Source organism: Bubalus bubalis, chromosome 19 (assembly GCF_019923935.1).
Source record: "Bubalus bubalis isolate 160015118507 breed Murrah chromosome 19, NDDB_SH_1, whole genome shotgun sequence".
NCBI lineage: Eukaryota > Metazoa > Chordata > Mammalia > Artiodactyla > Bovidae > Bubalus > Bubalus bubalis.
In genome coordinates this window covers 66,330,699-66,347,037 of record NC_059175.1, presented here as the reverse complement: position 1 = coordinate 66,347,037, position 16,339 = coordinate 66,330,699, and positions in this window count along the sequence as shown.

Below are 16,339 nucleotides of genomic sequence, written 5' to 3'. Positions count from 1 at the left end.
CCCATGGCAGAGGAGCCCGGTGGGCTACAGTCCAGGGGGTCACAAAGAGCCAGACTTAGTGACTAAGTAGCAGCAGCGGTGGCAGGATGAATCCTGGAGCAGGCGGATGGACCGAATGGGCCTGGTGGTAACGGGTTCCCAGGAGGAGAGGCCTGGAGCAGGCGGATGGACCGGATGGGCCTGGTGGTAACGGGTTCCCAGGAGGAGAGGCGAGTTCCACCTTCAGGGAAGCTGCTCGGCCAGCATCCCGGCCGCCATGGGGCATCCTGGCCGCCGTGGTCCAGCCTGGAGCTCCTCGAGGCCTCCCGTGATCCCCGGAGAAACTGCTGAACTCAGCCTGAACCCCTTCGTCTTATGCCTGGTGTCGGGGGCTGGCCGGGAGCCACCTGGGTGGATATGTTCACATGGTTATGAGCAAACGACTTGCACTTGATTTTCTCTGCCAGTGTTTGTACTGGAAGATGCTCACCCTCATAAAGACGATGCTAGAAAAGCTTGCTCCTCCCAATGACCGGTCCTTCCGGCTCCTCGCTGGCTCACCGGTCTTCCCCTGCACCTCCCTTCTCCCGTGCGCAGGCCCTCCTGGTAGGACGGGCGGTCCCTCACTCTGCTCTGAAGGTGGGGAAGACGGGAGTGGGGTTGCGGGGGCAGCTGAGGCTCCAAGCACTTAGTGGGCCCGCGTGACACCCGTGACCCCGCCAGCACTGTAGCTCAGCCCGCGCCCGTGCTGGGCACCGGTGTCTTGCTTCCCCCCGGTGAGTCGGGGAGGCACAGAGGTCAAGGAACTCAGCCAAAGTCGTTTAACAGGAGTGGACTGAGTGGGACACAGCTTCCTGTGGCCTCAGGGCTCCTTGCCCCTTTCCCAGAAATGAGGGTCTCAACGCCCCCACCTCCCCTCGCAGACATGGCCTTGCCTCCTGGGTCAGGAGGAAAGCCCCGGGCCGGCTGCTTCCCCAGGCGGTAAACAAACACACAGGAGGCGCGGCCCTGCGTTTGCTGGGTTCCGCTTGTCCTCTGTCTCATACCCCCGCTTGTGTCTCCCTGGATGTGATAAACACACAAGCTCACGTGGCTAGTTACTGGATCCGACAGACGTGAGCCATGCTGTCAGGTGTTCTGGCATCCAAGTGCTCCCATCGGTGGTCTCCGCTCCCACGTGGCCCTGGCAGGGACCCCATCTGGCCCCTCACCCGCTCTGGACAGCAGCTCCCACCCATTCTCCGAACCTCTCCACGACCTTCCCAGGGTGCATTTATGCCTTTGGAAGGCCCGTGACACACGACACATGTTTTGTGATGATTCCTTCTTGTGGGTGGCCAAGGGTGCCCACCTTAGCATCATTGCTCTGAACAAAGGGATTCAAACACCTTTGCTGGGCATCTCAAAGGAGGCTTGATGCCGGGGCCCCACCTGCAGAAATTGGCATTAACCGTGTAGACCGAGCCTCCGCCCACCGGCTTTAAGCCACGGGATTCTCCCCTGAGGCCAGGGGTGACAACCGTGGCCCAAAGTATCACGTGCCCCATTCCTAAGACCGCCTCGCCAAAAGGTTGCTTTGCCACCATGTCTGTATGACTGTACACGTTAGGTGAACCACTGCCCGCTCTTACACGTGGAATCTGTTCTGTTCTCTCTCCTGCTCTGTTGCTTTAAAAAGCAGAATGCTGGTGGCTCATAAGCTGCATCCCTCTCACACCCGTGACGGTCTGGACCGTCATCTGAAGCACAGCTCTGGAGCCGGGAGAGGAGGAGCACTGCCTGGGACAAGGAGGATGGGACGTGGGCTTGAGCTCAGCTCCTTCCTGGGGTCCCTGGGGCCAGACCAGCGTCCTCCACAGCTTTCAAAACAAGCTGGCAGGGTGGGCTCCCAGGGGCTTGGCCTCTGAGCATCGTCTCACCGGCTGGAGCTGAGCACTGCGTGGTAACAGGCTAAGCGCTGCTCAGTGCTGTTTTGGGTGCAAAACGAAGAGCGGTTGGGAGGTTCTCTTGGCTTCCCTGCTTCCTCACGTTCGGAATTTCCTCCTGGTGGTGATGGTGTAGAAGACGCGGGTAGGTCTGGCGCCAGGCAGGGGTCCTTCCCCCACGGAGGGGGCCCTGACGCCCCTGGGTGTCCTGGGCCCCTCTCGGGCATGGGGGCAGGATAGTGTCGGCCATGGTTGGGAGCCCTTCCTTCGTCCATGTCCAGAGAGCACCCACCCCTGCCCCGGTCAGAGCTTCCCAGAGGGTCAAGGGCTGCCTGTCTCCTCCGTACTGCTCGCGGAGTCGTCACTGGTCAGTCTATCATCTTTCTTTCTGATGTGCACTAAACCGTGATATGAAGGTAGGGGGCTTCCCTGGTGGCTCAGAGAGGAAAGAATCTGTCTGCAATGCAGGAGACCTGGGTTCAACCCCTGGGTCAGAAAGGTCCCCTGGAGAAGGGAATGGCTACCCACTCCAGTATTCTTGCCTGGAGAATCCCATGGACAGAGGAGCCTGGCGGGCTACAGGTCATGGGGTCGCAGAGAGTCAGAGGTGACTGAGCCACTGACGCATGCACACACACAAGGACGTGTATTTCTCCTGTGTTGTCTCAGTTTTTCAAATTTATCTTCTTTACTCAGAAGATTGCGAGCTTTCTGAGGCACGTGTGTGTGTGTGAGAGAGAGAGAGGGAGAGAGAGAGTTAAAGGGCTCGTGTGTGTCCTTCACAGGCTCAGTGCCACTCCGGACACCCTGAAATCCCTTGCTGAGATCTCACTGGTTTATGGATGGGTGCACATTCTTCTCTTGTTCCACGGGCAAAGAAAAAGCGCTAAGTCATGTCTGACTCTTTATGACCCTGTGGGCTGTACTCCGTCAGGCTCCTCTGTCCATGGGATTCTCCAGGCAAGAATACTGGAGTGGGTTGCTATTCCCTTCTCCAGGGGATCTTCCTGACCCAGGGATCAAACCCTGGTCTCCTGCATTGCAGGCAGATTCTTTACCACCTGAGCTACAAGGGAAGCCCTAAGGGCAAAGAAGTCAGGAGCAAAGAGCAAAGCTTAGGTGAATTAAAAAAAAAAATGCTTTATGTGAAAGAATGCAGCAAGAAATAAGTAAGATTCAAGGTACATTTTGTAGGAAAACTGCAATCTAGACACACAGTTGCCTTCAAAAGACGTCAGGTCCTCCTCGGAGCTGCAGCGGCTCACGGCAGTGCCGCCCGCCCTGCGGGCTTCCTGTGGCTCTGTGACAGCAGCCTGCAGTCAGCGCTGGGCGGAGGGGCGGGCCACGAGTGAGGCTACACAACGGATCACCCGGACCCCCAGCCTACGGCAGGCACCCCTCCCCGCCGCCTGCACACATGCACACTCCATCCACACCCCTCTCCCCATTCCACCCCGCTCCCCATCCCACCCCGCTCCCCATCCCACCCCACTCCCCATCCACACCCCACACCCCATCCCACCCCACTCCCCATCCACACCCCACACCCCATCCCACCCCACTCCCCATCCACACCCCACACCCCATCCACACCCCACTCCCCATCCCACCCCACTCCCCATCCCACCCCACACCCCATCCCACCCCACTCCCCATCCACACCCCACACCCCATCCCACCCCACTCCCCATCCCACCCCACTCCCCATCCCACCCCACACCCCATCCCACCTCATTCCCCATCCACACCCCACACCCCATCCCACCCCACTCCCCATCCACACCCCACACCCCACACCCCATCCACACCCCACACCCCATCCCACCCCACTCCCCATCCACACCCCACTCCCCATCCACACCCCACACCCCATCCCACCCCACTCCCCATCCACACCCCGCTTCCCATCCATACCCCACACCCCATCCTACCCCACTCCCCATCCCACCCCGCTCCCCATCCACAACCCACACCCCATCCACACCCCACTCCCCATCCACACCCCACTCCCCACACCCCATCCACACCCTACACCCCACGGACAACCCACTCCCCATCCACACCCCACACCCCATCCCACCCCACTCCCCATCCACACCCCGCTCCCCATTCACAACCCACACCCCATCCACATCCCACCCACACCCCACTCCCCATCCACAACCCACACCCCATCCCAGCCCACACTCCATACCCCACTCCCCATCCACAACCCACTCCCCAAACCCCATCCACATCCCATCCACACCCCACACCCCATCCCACCCCACTCCCCATCCACACCCCACTCCCCATCCACAACCCACTCCCCATCCACATCCCACCCACACCCCACTCCCCATCCACACCCCACACCCCATCCCAGCCCACACTCCATACCCCACTCCCCATCCACAACCCACTCCCCACACCCCATCCACATCCCATCCACACCCCACACCCCATCCCACCCCACTCCCCATCCACACCCCGCTCCCCATCCACACCCCACACCCCATCCACATCCCGTCCACACCCCACTCCCCATCCACAACCCACTCCCCACACCCCATCCACACCCAACTCCTCATCCCAGCCCACACTCCATACCCCACTCCCCATCCACACCCCACTCCCCACACTCCATCCACACCCTACACCCCACAGACAACCCACTCCTCATCCACACCCCACACCCCATCCCACCCCACTCCCCATCCACACCCCACTCCCCACACCCCATCCACACCCTATACCCCATGGACAACCCACTCCCCATCCACACCCCACTCCCCATCCACACCCCACATCCCACCACACCCCATACCCCAGCCACACCCCATCCACATCCCACTCCCCATCCACAACCCACACCTCATCCACACCCCATCCACATCCCAATCCCCATCCACACCCCACACCCCATCCCACCCCACTCCCCATCCACACCCCACTCCCTATCCACACCCCACATCCCACCCACACCCCATCCACACCCCACACCCAACCTACACCCCACACCCCACACCCCAGCCACACCCCACAATCCACCCCACCCACACCCCACGACTCATCCACCCCACACCCCACTCCTCATCCACACCCCACATCCCACCCACACCCCACTCCCCATCCACACCCCGCTCCCCATCCACAACCCACACCCCATCCCAGCCCACACTCCAGACCTCACTCCCCATCCACAACCCACTCCCCATCCACAACCCACACCCCATCCACACCCCACTCCCCATCCACACCCCACATCCCACCCACACCCCACACCCCACGACTCATCCACACCCCACCCCACACCCCACTCCCCATCCACACCCCACATCCCACCCACACCCCACACCCCAGCCACACCCCATCCACACCCCACTCCTCATCCCAGCCCACACTCCATACCCCACTCCCCATCCACACCCTACACCCCACCTACAGCCCACACCCCACCCACACCCCACACCCCATCCACACCCCACTCCCCATCCACACCCCACATCCCACCACACCCCATACCCCAGCCACACCCCATCCACATCCCACTCCCCATCCACAACCCACACCTCATCCACACCCCATCCACATCCCAATCCCCATCCACACCCCACACCCCATCCCACCCCACTCCCCATCCACACCCCACATCCCACCCACACCCCAGCCACACTCCACTCCCCATCCACACCCCACTCCCTATACACACCCCACATCCCAACCACACCCCACACCCCAGCCACACCCATCCACACCCTACATCACACCCACACCCCATACCACACACCTCACACCCCATCCACATCACACCCACACCCCACACCTCACACCCCATCCACACCCCACTCCCCATCCACACCCCACTCCCTAGCACACCCCACACCCCATTCACACCCCACTCCCCATCCACACCTCACACCCCCCACACCCCCCACACACCCCCATACCCCACACCCCACTCCCCATCCACACCCCACACCTCACACCCCACTCCCCATCCACACCCACACCCCACACCCCTCACCTCACATCCCATCCACACCCCACACCCCACTCCCCATCCACACCCCACATCCCACCCACACCCCATACCCCAGCCACACCCCATCCACACCCCACTCCCCATCCACAACCCACACCTCATCCACACCCCATCCACATCTCATTCCCCATCCACACCCCACACCCCACTCCCCATCCACACCCCACACCCCACCCACACCCCACACCCCACCCACACCCCACTCCCCGTCCACACCCCACACCCCATCCACACCTCCTCCCCACGGCCCCTCCCCTTCACCAGGCCTCCCATCTCCCGTCCCAGGTGGCCGTTTCTACTGGAGAGTCTGTGGTCCAGGCCTCCTGCCGTTTGCTGCCCCTGCCCGTGGAGGGACCGCTGTGCAGTGACCTGGCTCTGGGGTGGGCATTGCCGTCTGTCCCCCTTCTCTGGGGGCTTCTTTCTCAGTCTCTTGGTGAGCCCTGTCTGCGGCCCGTGCCCCATGGAGCAGCGAGGGGGCCCCCTACCGCCCGGGAACCCACCGCCCCTCCGCCCGCGGGGCAGGCGCCCTGCAGTCACCGCGGGGCAGGAGGGCCCTGCACGAGGGAGGCTGGCCCTTGAGGCTGGCTGCGAGGTCACTCAGTATCTGACAAGAAACCCCGTGCCCAGGTTTTAGAAAAGTGAAGGACATGAGGCTGCAGCTTATTTCTGCTGAAAACCATAGAGACAGGGGACGTCCCCTCTGGGGAGTGACCGTGGAGGAGGGCCCGGGGCCACTCCTGCTGCCCCACCCAGGGGATGCCCGCTTCAGCCGGCAGGGGGCGCCCCGACTCGCCACAATCAGACCTCCTCTCTCCCTGCAGACCTGCAGCCCTGTGGGGCCTGGGGTCGGTGGTCCTGCTGTGGTCAGGTCCCCAAGGACGTGCTGGGAGGTCTGGGGAGGGGGAGGGGGAAACTCCAGCTGGGACAGCAGTGCTCCGCTCGGGGGAGCAGAGGGTTAGGGGGAGCCTCTCCTGGGGGAGGGAAGAGGCCTCTCCGGGGAGGGGACACTGGCCCACCGGGCAGGGGCCTGGTCGTGGGGGGCCATGGACAGTGCAGGTGGAGGAGGTCCCTGGAGCTGTCGCCACCGCCTCGGGGGCAGGGACGGCCCTGCAGCTCCAGGGGACGGACTGCTTGTGGCCCCTGTCTGCCAGGGGAGGATGGGCTGGCGCCCTCATGGGTCATTAGGCTGAGAGCAGCAAGGGTGGAAACCACTCTTCTAACGACACGCAGAGCCCAGGTTGATGGAGGAAACTTTTTACAGTTGCTTTACCCTGTTGTGTTAGTTTCTGCATATGTATTGTTGTTGTTTAGGCAGGAAGTCGTGTCCAACTCTTTCCGACCCTGTGGACTTTAGCCCGCCAGGCTCCTCTGTCCATGGGATCCTCCAGGCGAGAATACAGGGGTGGGTTGATGGTTCCTTCTCCAGGGCATCTTCCCAAACCAGGGATCAAACCCACGCCTCCTTCATCGGCAGGCTGATTCTTTAACACTGAGCCACTGGGGAAGCCCATGTATACATGTATCCCGTCTTTTTTTAGGATTTCCTTCCCATTTAGGCCACCACAGAACAGTCAGTGGAGTTCCCTGCTGTACAGTAAGTTCTCATCAGTTATCCACTTTATACAAGGTATCCATAGTGTATTTATGTCAACCCCAGTCTCCCAATTCATTCCTCCCCTTCTTCCCCGCTTGGTGTCCATATATTTTTTTATGTCTGTGTCTCTGTTTCTACTTTGCAAATAGGTTCATCGGTACCATTTACGGAAGAAAGGCTTCTTACTTTCTCTGCGTGTCCTTCCAGGACTGTGACCCTCCTCTGCCTAGTTAGGTCCTGGGGCAGGTTGGAGACCGTCTTCCCGCAGACCTGGGCCCCCCTCCCCTCAGAGGTGGGGCTAAGCACCCCCCTCCCCAGAGGGCTCGGCCACCCCCCATGTCCACCAGAGGGATTCCAGAAAGTCCTGCTTTTTATTCTCAGAAAATCAGCTCATGCCGGACTCCAGTTTCTATGTATCTTGCAGTTTGAAGCAGACAATGGTGAAAGCTGTTTCCCTTCGATGTCCAGCTTCTCCCTGATCTTGGTGATGGTATCAAAGTCAGAAATCAGGGTGGGTGGGACTCCCAGCCTCCCCCCCACACCCCTGGCGGGGGGGCTCATTCTCCCTCAACCAGTTCAGGACAAAGGTGGGCGCAACACCCAGGTCCCTGGGGACACAGGGTGTTTGGGAAGGTGACCCAGGAGAGAGAGGGGAGCAGGCAGAGAGGACTTAACTGTCAGTGGGGCAATGAGTGTAGCCTGACCCTGCAAGCCAAGCTTCTTTTAAGCCTCCTCCCCTGTGGTCAAAGTGCCTGGCATGCTGGGGAACCCGGTCCCCTTGGCCAGGGGGGCTCCTTGGATGGCCAAAGGCAGAGTGGGGTCTGTGGGTCCAGTCCTGTGAGCTCATCCCAAACACGGAGTGAGTTTCAGCTGTCCGAAGGCCGGTGCCCAGCCCCAGGGCTCTGGTTGGGAGCATAGAAGGGGCTCCTGGGGGTCCCAACCCCCCGGGGCTCCCATCCCGCTTTGTCACTGGTTGCAGGGAGAGGTGTCTTCATGGTGGCTGGAAACCAGCTTCAGGAAGACCGTCCTAACCAAGCAGGAAAATGGGTGGACCAGAGCAGCCTTGTCCCCATGAAATCCTCGCTTCTGGACTCCCTGATCACCATAGTCATCACGGGGGCAATCCGTGACACTTTCCAGTGAAGGGGGAGAAGGACTTGTCAGGTTTCTAGTTTTGTCTTTTCTTGGTGGCTCAGATGATGAAGAATCTGCCTGCAATGCAGGAGGCCTGGGTTTGATCCCTGGGTTGTGAAGATCCCCTGGAGAAGGAAAAGGCTACCCACTCCAGTATTCTGGGCTGGAGAATTCCATGGACTGCAAAGAGTCGGGCACGACTGAGCGACTTTCATTCACTTTCACACACCCATTTCAGGCACACAGCTGGATATAAAAAGATAGGCTCAAAGAAATCCGCTCATACTTCCTATTACAAACATAGTAAAGGGTTCTGTTTGGAAACTACACAAACTCAGTATTATCTCCATATGTTGTATTTCATTGTAAACGCATGATGATGTAGAAAGGGTATAATTTTTTGCCACCCTTCATGTAGATGCTGCAGATTGCTTCCCGTTTACCCTAATGAACCATAAAAATAAAGTCATAGTCTCTGTGGATTCAAAATCTGCTCCAGTTATCACTAATATTAAGAATCCCTGCCTTAGAGGAGAGTAAGTTTTGTGTTCACCGCATCAGAGATGTTCTTATGTTACCTTTATATTCTGCTTTGATTATAAAAATCTATAACTGGTGAGTGTGTGGGGAAACTCGAGAAACTGGAAATCACGAAGCAGGTGCCCTTTTCAGTACCTGTGTCATTGCTGTTCAGGGTTCTAATCGTGGGACCTGGGTGAGTGAGAGCTTCTTCTCCACCTGAAGAAGGAGACTTCTGAGGCTCTATTGTGTTATAAGCCCAGCCATCACTTCACATGCACAGACCACGGCGGGGTAGATTGGGCGGGACCCGGGCGTCAGTCAGAGCCCAGTCTGTGGGTTGCGATGCTGGAGAAGCAGACCTCCTGCTTCTCAGCTTGTGGGGGATAAAATCTGGAGGGTGGGGGGCAAGGTGGTCGTGTGCCCTGGTTCACCCTGGGCTGGCAGCATGGGCTGCCCGCTGGCTGCTGGGCTGGGGAAGGGCCCGAAGGTGCTGTGTCCGTTTCCTGGGGCAGGTGTGACAAAGCACTGCAGACGGGGTGGCACAGACACAGAGTTTTGTCTTCTCCCAGTTTTGGAGGCCAGACGTCCAAGATCCCAGGGTGGACAGGGTGAGCTCCTCCCTGGTCCAGGCCCCTCTCCAGCTCCAGGGGGTCTGCTGGACACCTTCAGCTCCAAGCATCGCCTGATGTCTGCCTTCATGTCCATGTGGTATCTGTCTGCAGGTCCTGTGTCTAAACTTTTTTTGGTAAGGACACACATCAGATTCAGACCTGGCCAGCTCCAGCCTGACCTCATCCAACCAGTTTCATCTGCAGCGACTCTATTTCCAAATAAATTCACGTTCTGAGGCTCTGGAGGTTAGGGTTCAGTGCTTAATTTGGGGGAGGGGATATGATTCAGACCATAACAGCTGCACATGTCCTGATCCTCAGAACCTACTCATGTTGCCACACAAAGGGAAGGGCACTTCGCAGATGGGATTAAAATGCTGTTGCTCAGTCATCGGTCCTGTCTGACTCTGCAACCCTATGGACTGTAGCATGCCAGGCTCCCTGTCCTCCACTATCTCCTTGCATTTGCTTAAACTCATGTCCATTGAGTTGGCGATGCTATCTAACCATGTTATCCTCTGTCTCCCCCTTCTCCTTTTGCCCTCAATCTTTCCTAGCATCAGGGTCTTTTCCAAAGAGTCAGGTGGCCCAAGGATTGTAGCTTTAGCTTCAACATCAGTCCTTGCAATGAGTATACAGGGTTGATTAAATTAAGGATCTTAAAAGGGGGGAGGTTGTCCTGGATTGTCTGGGTAGGTCCCACATATAATCACAAGTGTCCTCCTAAGAGGAAGATGGGGGAGATTTGACTACAGAACAGACGGCAAAGGTTGCAGTGATGTGGTCACAAGCTGAGGGATGCTAGTGGGACCCGAAGCTGCAAGAGGCAAGGACCCTCTCTCCCCAGAGCCTCCAGGAGTGGCCAGCCCCACCCAGCCCTCAGCATTAGCACTCCCCAACACTGATTTTGGCTTTCTGGCCTTCAAGACCATGAGAGAATGAATCTGTGCTGTGTTTCAGGCACCAGGTTTGTGGTCATTTGTGAGAGTAGCCGTGAGAACGTGGGATGGCAGCACTTCGTCTGCCCGAGGCAGAAGGGAGGGCCCTGGGGCTGCTTACTTGCTCCTTTAGGTTGGGGTCTCCATTCGGTTGGCTCAGAGGAGGATAGACAGAGAGAATCAATGAGAGAAGGTTCTGGAATGAGCTTGCTTCAATTTGATGAAAAGTGTGCATGTCCGGAGATGAAGCTCTAGCCTTGGGGATGCATCTCAGGCGTCCCTCCAACTTGTCAGCATCCACAGGTCGGCATGTGGCTTGCCTGGTCCAGTGGGGGTCGGGGGTCCGTGACCACCGGGCCGCAGGAGGGTGTGTCCTGCATCCTCCGGGGGGCTGCCTCAGGCTGCCCTGGTCTGACTCTGCCTCACTCCCTGGCCCCCTGGGGTCTGCTCCTCCCTCACGCAGACGTTTCGTCACCACATGGGTGGGGCGGTCATGGCGTGTCCTATGCAAGGAGGCAGGTCCCAGGGAGCAGGAGAGATGTGACCACTGGCCATCACACAGATGTCTCAGGAGACCTCCAGAGACCAAGGGACTCTGCCAAGTGTCTAGACAGGCTCTTCACAGGGTCTTAGAAATACTTTTATTTTATTTTTTTAATTTTAAATTAAATTTTTTTTTATTGGAGGATAATTGCTTTAAAATGTTGTGTTCATTCCTGCTGTACAACAAAGCAAATCAGCTGTACATATTCATATATTCCCCTCCCTTCTGAACCTCCCTCCCACCCACCCTAGAAATGCTTTCAGATACAAGGGAGCAGGCTTGGGCAAACTCCGGGGGGTAGTGGGGAACAGGGAGGCCTATGTGCTGCCGCCCGTGGGGTCGCAGAGAGCCAGACACGACCGAGCGACTGAACAGTGGCAGACCTGGGAAGGGGCCCCGTAACCACCTGCCTTCACCTCCTGGGCAGAGACCCACTTGCTGTCCCTGTGCCTCTGGGCTGATGCTCACGGGCTGGTCAGGGGGCTTTGGCAGAGATGGTTCATGTGTGCGTCACCTCTGATCACTTGTCACCGGGTCTGTTGGGGGTGCCGAGCTGGAGTGGAGCTAAGCTAAGATGGGCGTTGTGGGGAAGCTCCAAGCCCACAGAGCGGTTCTGAAAACCAGCCCCTCAGGGCCCACAACACCTGCTATTTATCTGGGCTTGGTTGGGGCTTGTGTGGGGGCTCCACGGGGCCACCCCATCTCAGTGGTTTGCCAGGAGCATTCCCAGGACTCAGCGTGTGATCAACCTTGTGGCTCAGATTTATTCCAACAAAAGGATACACATCTAAACCAGCCAAGGGAAGGGGTGCATTGGGTGAAGCCCAGAAGGGACCAGGCGTGAGCCGACAGGAGCCCCTCCCAGGGGACACCCCCCACCGTGGTGGGGAGAGGCCCATATCCCTTCAAGGGGGAGCTGAGACAGGGGTACGCAGTAGTCTCGGTGGCCAGGGCTTTTACCGGGGGGCTGGTCACGTGGGTACCCACTGCCGAGTGGGGCTGGAAATCCCAGGCCCCAGAAGGAAGCTGGTGGTCTGGACACAGTGAGCCCCTCTATCAGGGAGGGATGGGGGAGCCCTGCATTCTGGCACTCGGGGAGGAGCAAGCCAGGGCCTCATTCCTGCCCTAAAGGGAGGAGTTGTTTGTCTGGGGACTTACCTATGGGAACCGAGTGGGCTGGGGTGCCGGGAGCCGGCATATTGCATATTGAGTGCATATTGCATATTGAGTGCAGCACTTTCCACAGCATCATCTATCAGGATCTGGAATAGCTCAACTGGAATTCTATCACTGCCAGGAGCCAGCGTGAGGAGCTCCACCCATGACAAAGGTCATGAGGAAGGAGGCTCGGCATACGCAAAGGCGAGATCGAGCCTCAGGAGTCCCCCTGGAAATTCTCGAGCATCTACCCCCCAAAACCAGAGTCTGCCTACTTTCTGCTTTGTGCTTTCACCTACACCTCTGACTTTACGGGGGGCTGTCCCCCACTACCTCTCTCTGAAAAAAGAGTTAACTTACAGCTCCAGTTAATAAAGTTCCTGGGTGTGACAGTGTTTCAACCTACAAACTCCTTTGGAAGTCCTCTAGCCTGCCTGAATAGGTTTTTCCGGCCACATGTGATTGCTCAGAGCCTCCCAACTGTGAGAGGCATGAGATGTTCTAAACTGTCTAAATACAGATTCCTTTGAGCAGTTAAAAGATTGATTAGAAATTGTATTGGTGAAGGGATTTTCACTTGTTGGGCCAATGTTTGCTGCTAAGTCTCCATATCCCTTACCTGCTGTGTCCCTGGCAGTGTATTGATTAATATAATTGGTGTAAGTAGTAGCTTTAATGTTTGTAACCTGGGACCCTTGAGTTAATTCTTTTTCTTGTTATAGCCCACCACACCTTTGCTCTGTAGGAATGCAACTTTATCTAATGCTTTTGGAGGGTGGCTCCTGACCAATCACCTTTAGAGAAAAATAAGTTTTCTGAAGAAAGGGTCTTAAAAATGTTAACAGGCCTCCGGGCCAGAAGATGATGCAAATCACCTAAGCTTTTGCATATGATAAGTTTGCAGGAAGAAAGCCTGACTTGCTGCATGACTCTACCCCTTCCCCCATTATCCTCTATGCATAACTTAAGGTATAAAAACTACTTTGGAAAATAAAGTGCAGGCCTTGTTCACCGAAACTTGGTCTCCCCATGTCGTTCTTTCTCTCACCTTCTGGCTGAATTATTCAGCCTCTCTTCTCCACTGAATTTCCTCACTGAGCTATCCTTATTCTATTACTCTTTATATCCTTAATTAACGTTTAATTAAGCAGTTGTTTCCTGATCCTCCCCAACGCCGTCCCCGCTTCGAATTCCCTGGATCCACCGGGGCTGGACCCCGGCACTGGGGGTGGTGGGAGGCCCTTCCCATCTCAGCATCTCCAGCACGTAATCCTGAATCTTAACCTCCAGCCTCCCCCAAGCATGGAGAGTGCTCAGTAGATGTTCACCAGGGAGGGAGGGAATGAAGGTGTGGAGTGGCTTCTAGAACTCTCCTTGGGGCTGCTCCCTTGCCCCTTGCTGAATCCCTCAGCCCCACAGGGCCAGCCCTGACCCGGCCTCCACTGGATGGGGAGTTTCAGTCCACACTCACCTGACCGGCCCCATCGGCCTGACGTGGGAGCCCTGAGGCAGGGCTTTAAAAGCCTTTATTTGCTTTCTCCACTGCTGTGCCCTGAGTCCTGAGCACTGCCTGGCACACACACATGCTCAGAAGAACCAGTCCCTAGACCAGCCTCTGGGATCAGAGGACAATCTGTCCCCACTGGCCCAGCTTCCCTGGAGCCTGGGGAGGAGCGGAGCATGCCTTCATGAACCAGAGATTGTGGGGGCACAGGAGAAGGAAATGGCAACCCACTCCAGTGTTCTTGCCTGGAGAATCCCAGGGATGGGGGAGCCTGGCGGGCTGCCGTAAATGGGGTCACACAGAGTCGAACACGACTGAAGTGACTTAGCAGCAGGCTGTCCCCGGGAAGAATTGTTCTCTGTGAGCACAACCCCTGACTGTCCTCTGGGGTCAGCCTGCCCGGTGTTAATTTCTGCTGTGAGTTTTTACCTCTTTGTTCCCTGAGGAGGGAACAGGTGGCCCTGGCCGCAGCAGGGGTGGGACGACTGGGTTGGTGGGGGCGGCCGGCAGCTGCAAAGGGACCGTGTGGTCATCACCTCTGTCTTCCCTGTTCCTTGGCCAGAGGCTGAAGCCACATCTGGCCAGCGCTGGGGTCTGTCCTTGCTGGAGAGGATGCTGTGGTCTGCTCCATGAGCTTGCAGACCAGGGCCTCTCTCTGCCTCACCACCTGCCCTCCTGCTTCTCTGTGGCCACATTTATGGGCTTTGGTGCCATGGGACTTCTCTGGCCACTTTGGACAGTCCCGTCCTGCTAGCATGACACTGACTCCCCCACTGGGGCAGGCTCTTTGGGACCAACTTTGGCCATCCCTTCACGGGCATCTGCCCAGGAGCCTCACGTACCTGGGAGCTTGAGGGGCTCCTTGAGGCACAGGGAGCTGGCCAAGGGGCAGGGCTGTGTCTGCCCAGAGGAAGGGGACCTTCTCCTGGTCGTCACAGAGGTGCCTGCCGTGTGAACCAGCAGGCAGGGGGAGCCAGGCACAGCCATGTGGCATTGGATGGTGAACTGTGATCCGGATCCTGGGCTGCCTCCCCAGCTCCGGTGTAGCTACAGCTTTGCGGGTACAGGGGGTGGGGGGCTTGGGGCAGTTGGGGACTCTCAGAGCTTTTCCTTAGCGTTTGCCAGTCCCAGGAGATATGCCTGCAGTCCCAGTGTTGCCAAAGGTGTGACTGAAGGGACCCATGAAGGGACAAGAAGGTCCAGCCTGTGCCAGTGGCCAAGGTCATGAGGACTGCTGGTGAGATGGGCTGGTGCACCCGTGGGCCCAGGGGACCTGGGGGACTGCACATTGGCTTCACGGCGGGGCCCAAGGTCTTTCCCTTTGCTGAGAACTCACTGCCTTGTCCACCTGCAAACTACTGAATCTCCAAGACCCACTGGATATCAGCTCCTCGATGAGGGGACCAGTCCCCTTCATGACTCACAGACAGAGTGAATGACTTTGAGAAGAAATACACACTCTTTCCACGTTCCTGGGCCAGCATGGTGCAGTAATGAAAAGGCGAGGTTGAAAGAAAGGCCATGAGAAAATACTTGAGGAGTTAATAGTTGAAAACTTCCCTAAAATGGGGAAGGAAATAATCACCCAAGTCCAAGAAACCCAGAGAGTCCCAAACAGGATAAACCCAAGGCGAAACACCCCAAGACACATATTAATCAAATTAACAAAGATCAAACACAAAGAACAAATATTAAAAGCAGCAAGGGAAAAACAACAAATAACACACAAGGGAATTCCCATAAGGATAACAGCTGATCTTTCAATAGAAGCTCTTCAAGCCAGGAGGAAATGGCAAGACATACTTAAAATGATGAAAGAAAATAACCTACAGCCCAGATTATTGTACCCAGCAAAGATCTCATTCAAGTATGAAGGAGAAATCAAAAGCTTTTCAGACAAGCAAAAGCTGAGAGAATTCAGCACCACCAAACCAGCTCTCCAACAAATACTAAAGGATATTCTCTAGACAGGAAACACAAAAACGGTGTATAAATTCGAACCCCAAACAATAAAGTAAATGGCAACGGGATCATACTTATCAGTAATTACCTTAAATGTAAATGGGTTGAATGCCCCAACCAAAAGACAAAGACTGGCTGAATGGATACAAAAACAAAACCCCTACATATGTTGTCTACAAGAGACCCACCTCAAAACAGGGGACACATACAGACTGAAAGTGAAGGGCTGGAAAAAGATTTTCCATGCAAATAGGGACCAAAAGAAAGCAGGAGTAGCAATACTCATATCAGATAAAATAGACTTTAAAACAAAGGCTGTGAAAAGAGACAAAGAAGGTCACTACATAATGATCAAAGGATCAATCCAAGAAGAAGATATAACAATTATAAATATATATGCACCCAACACGGGAGCACTGCAGTATGTAAGACAAATGCTAACAA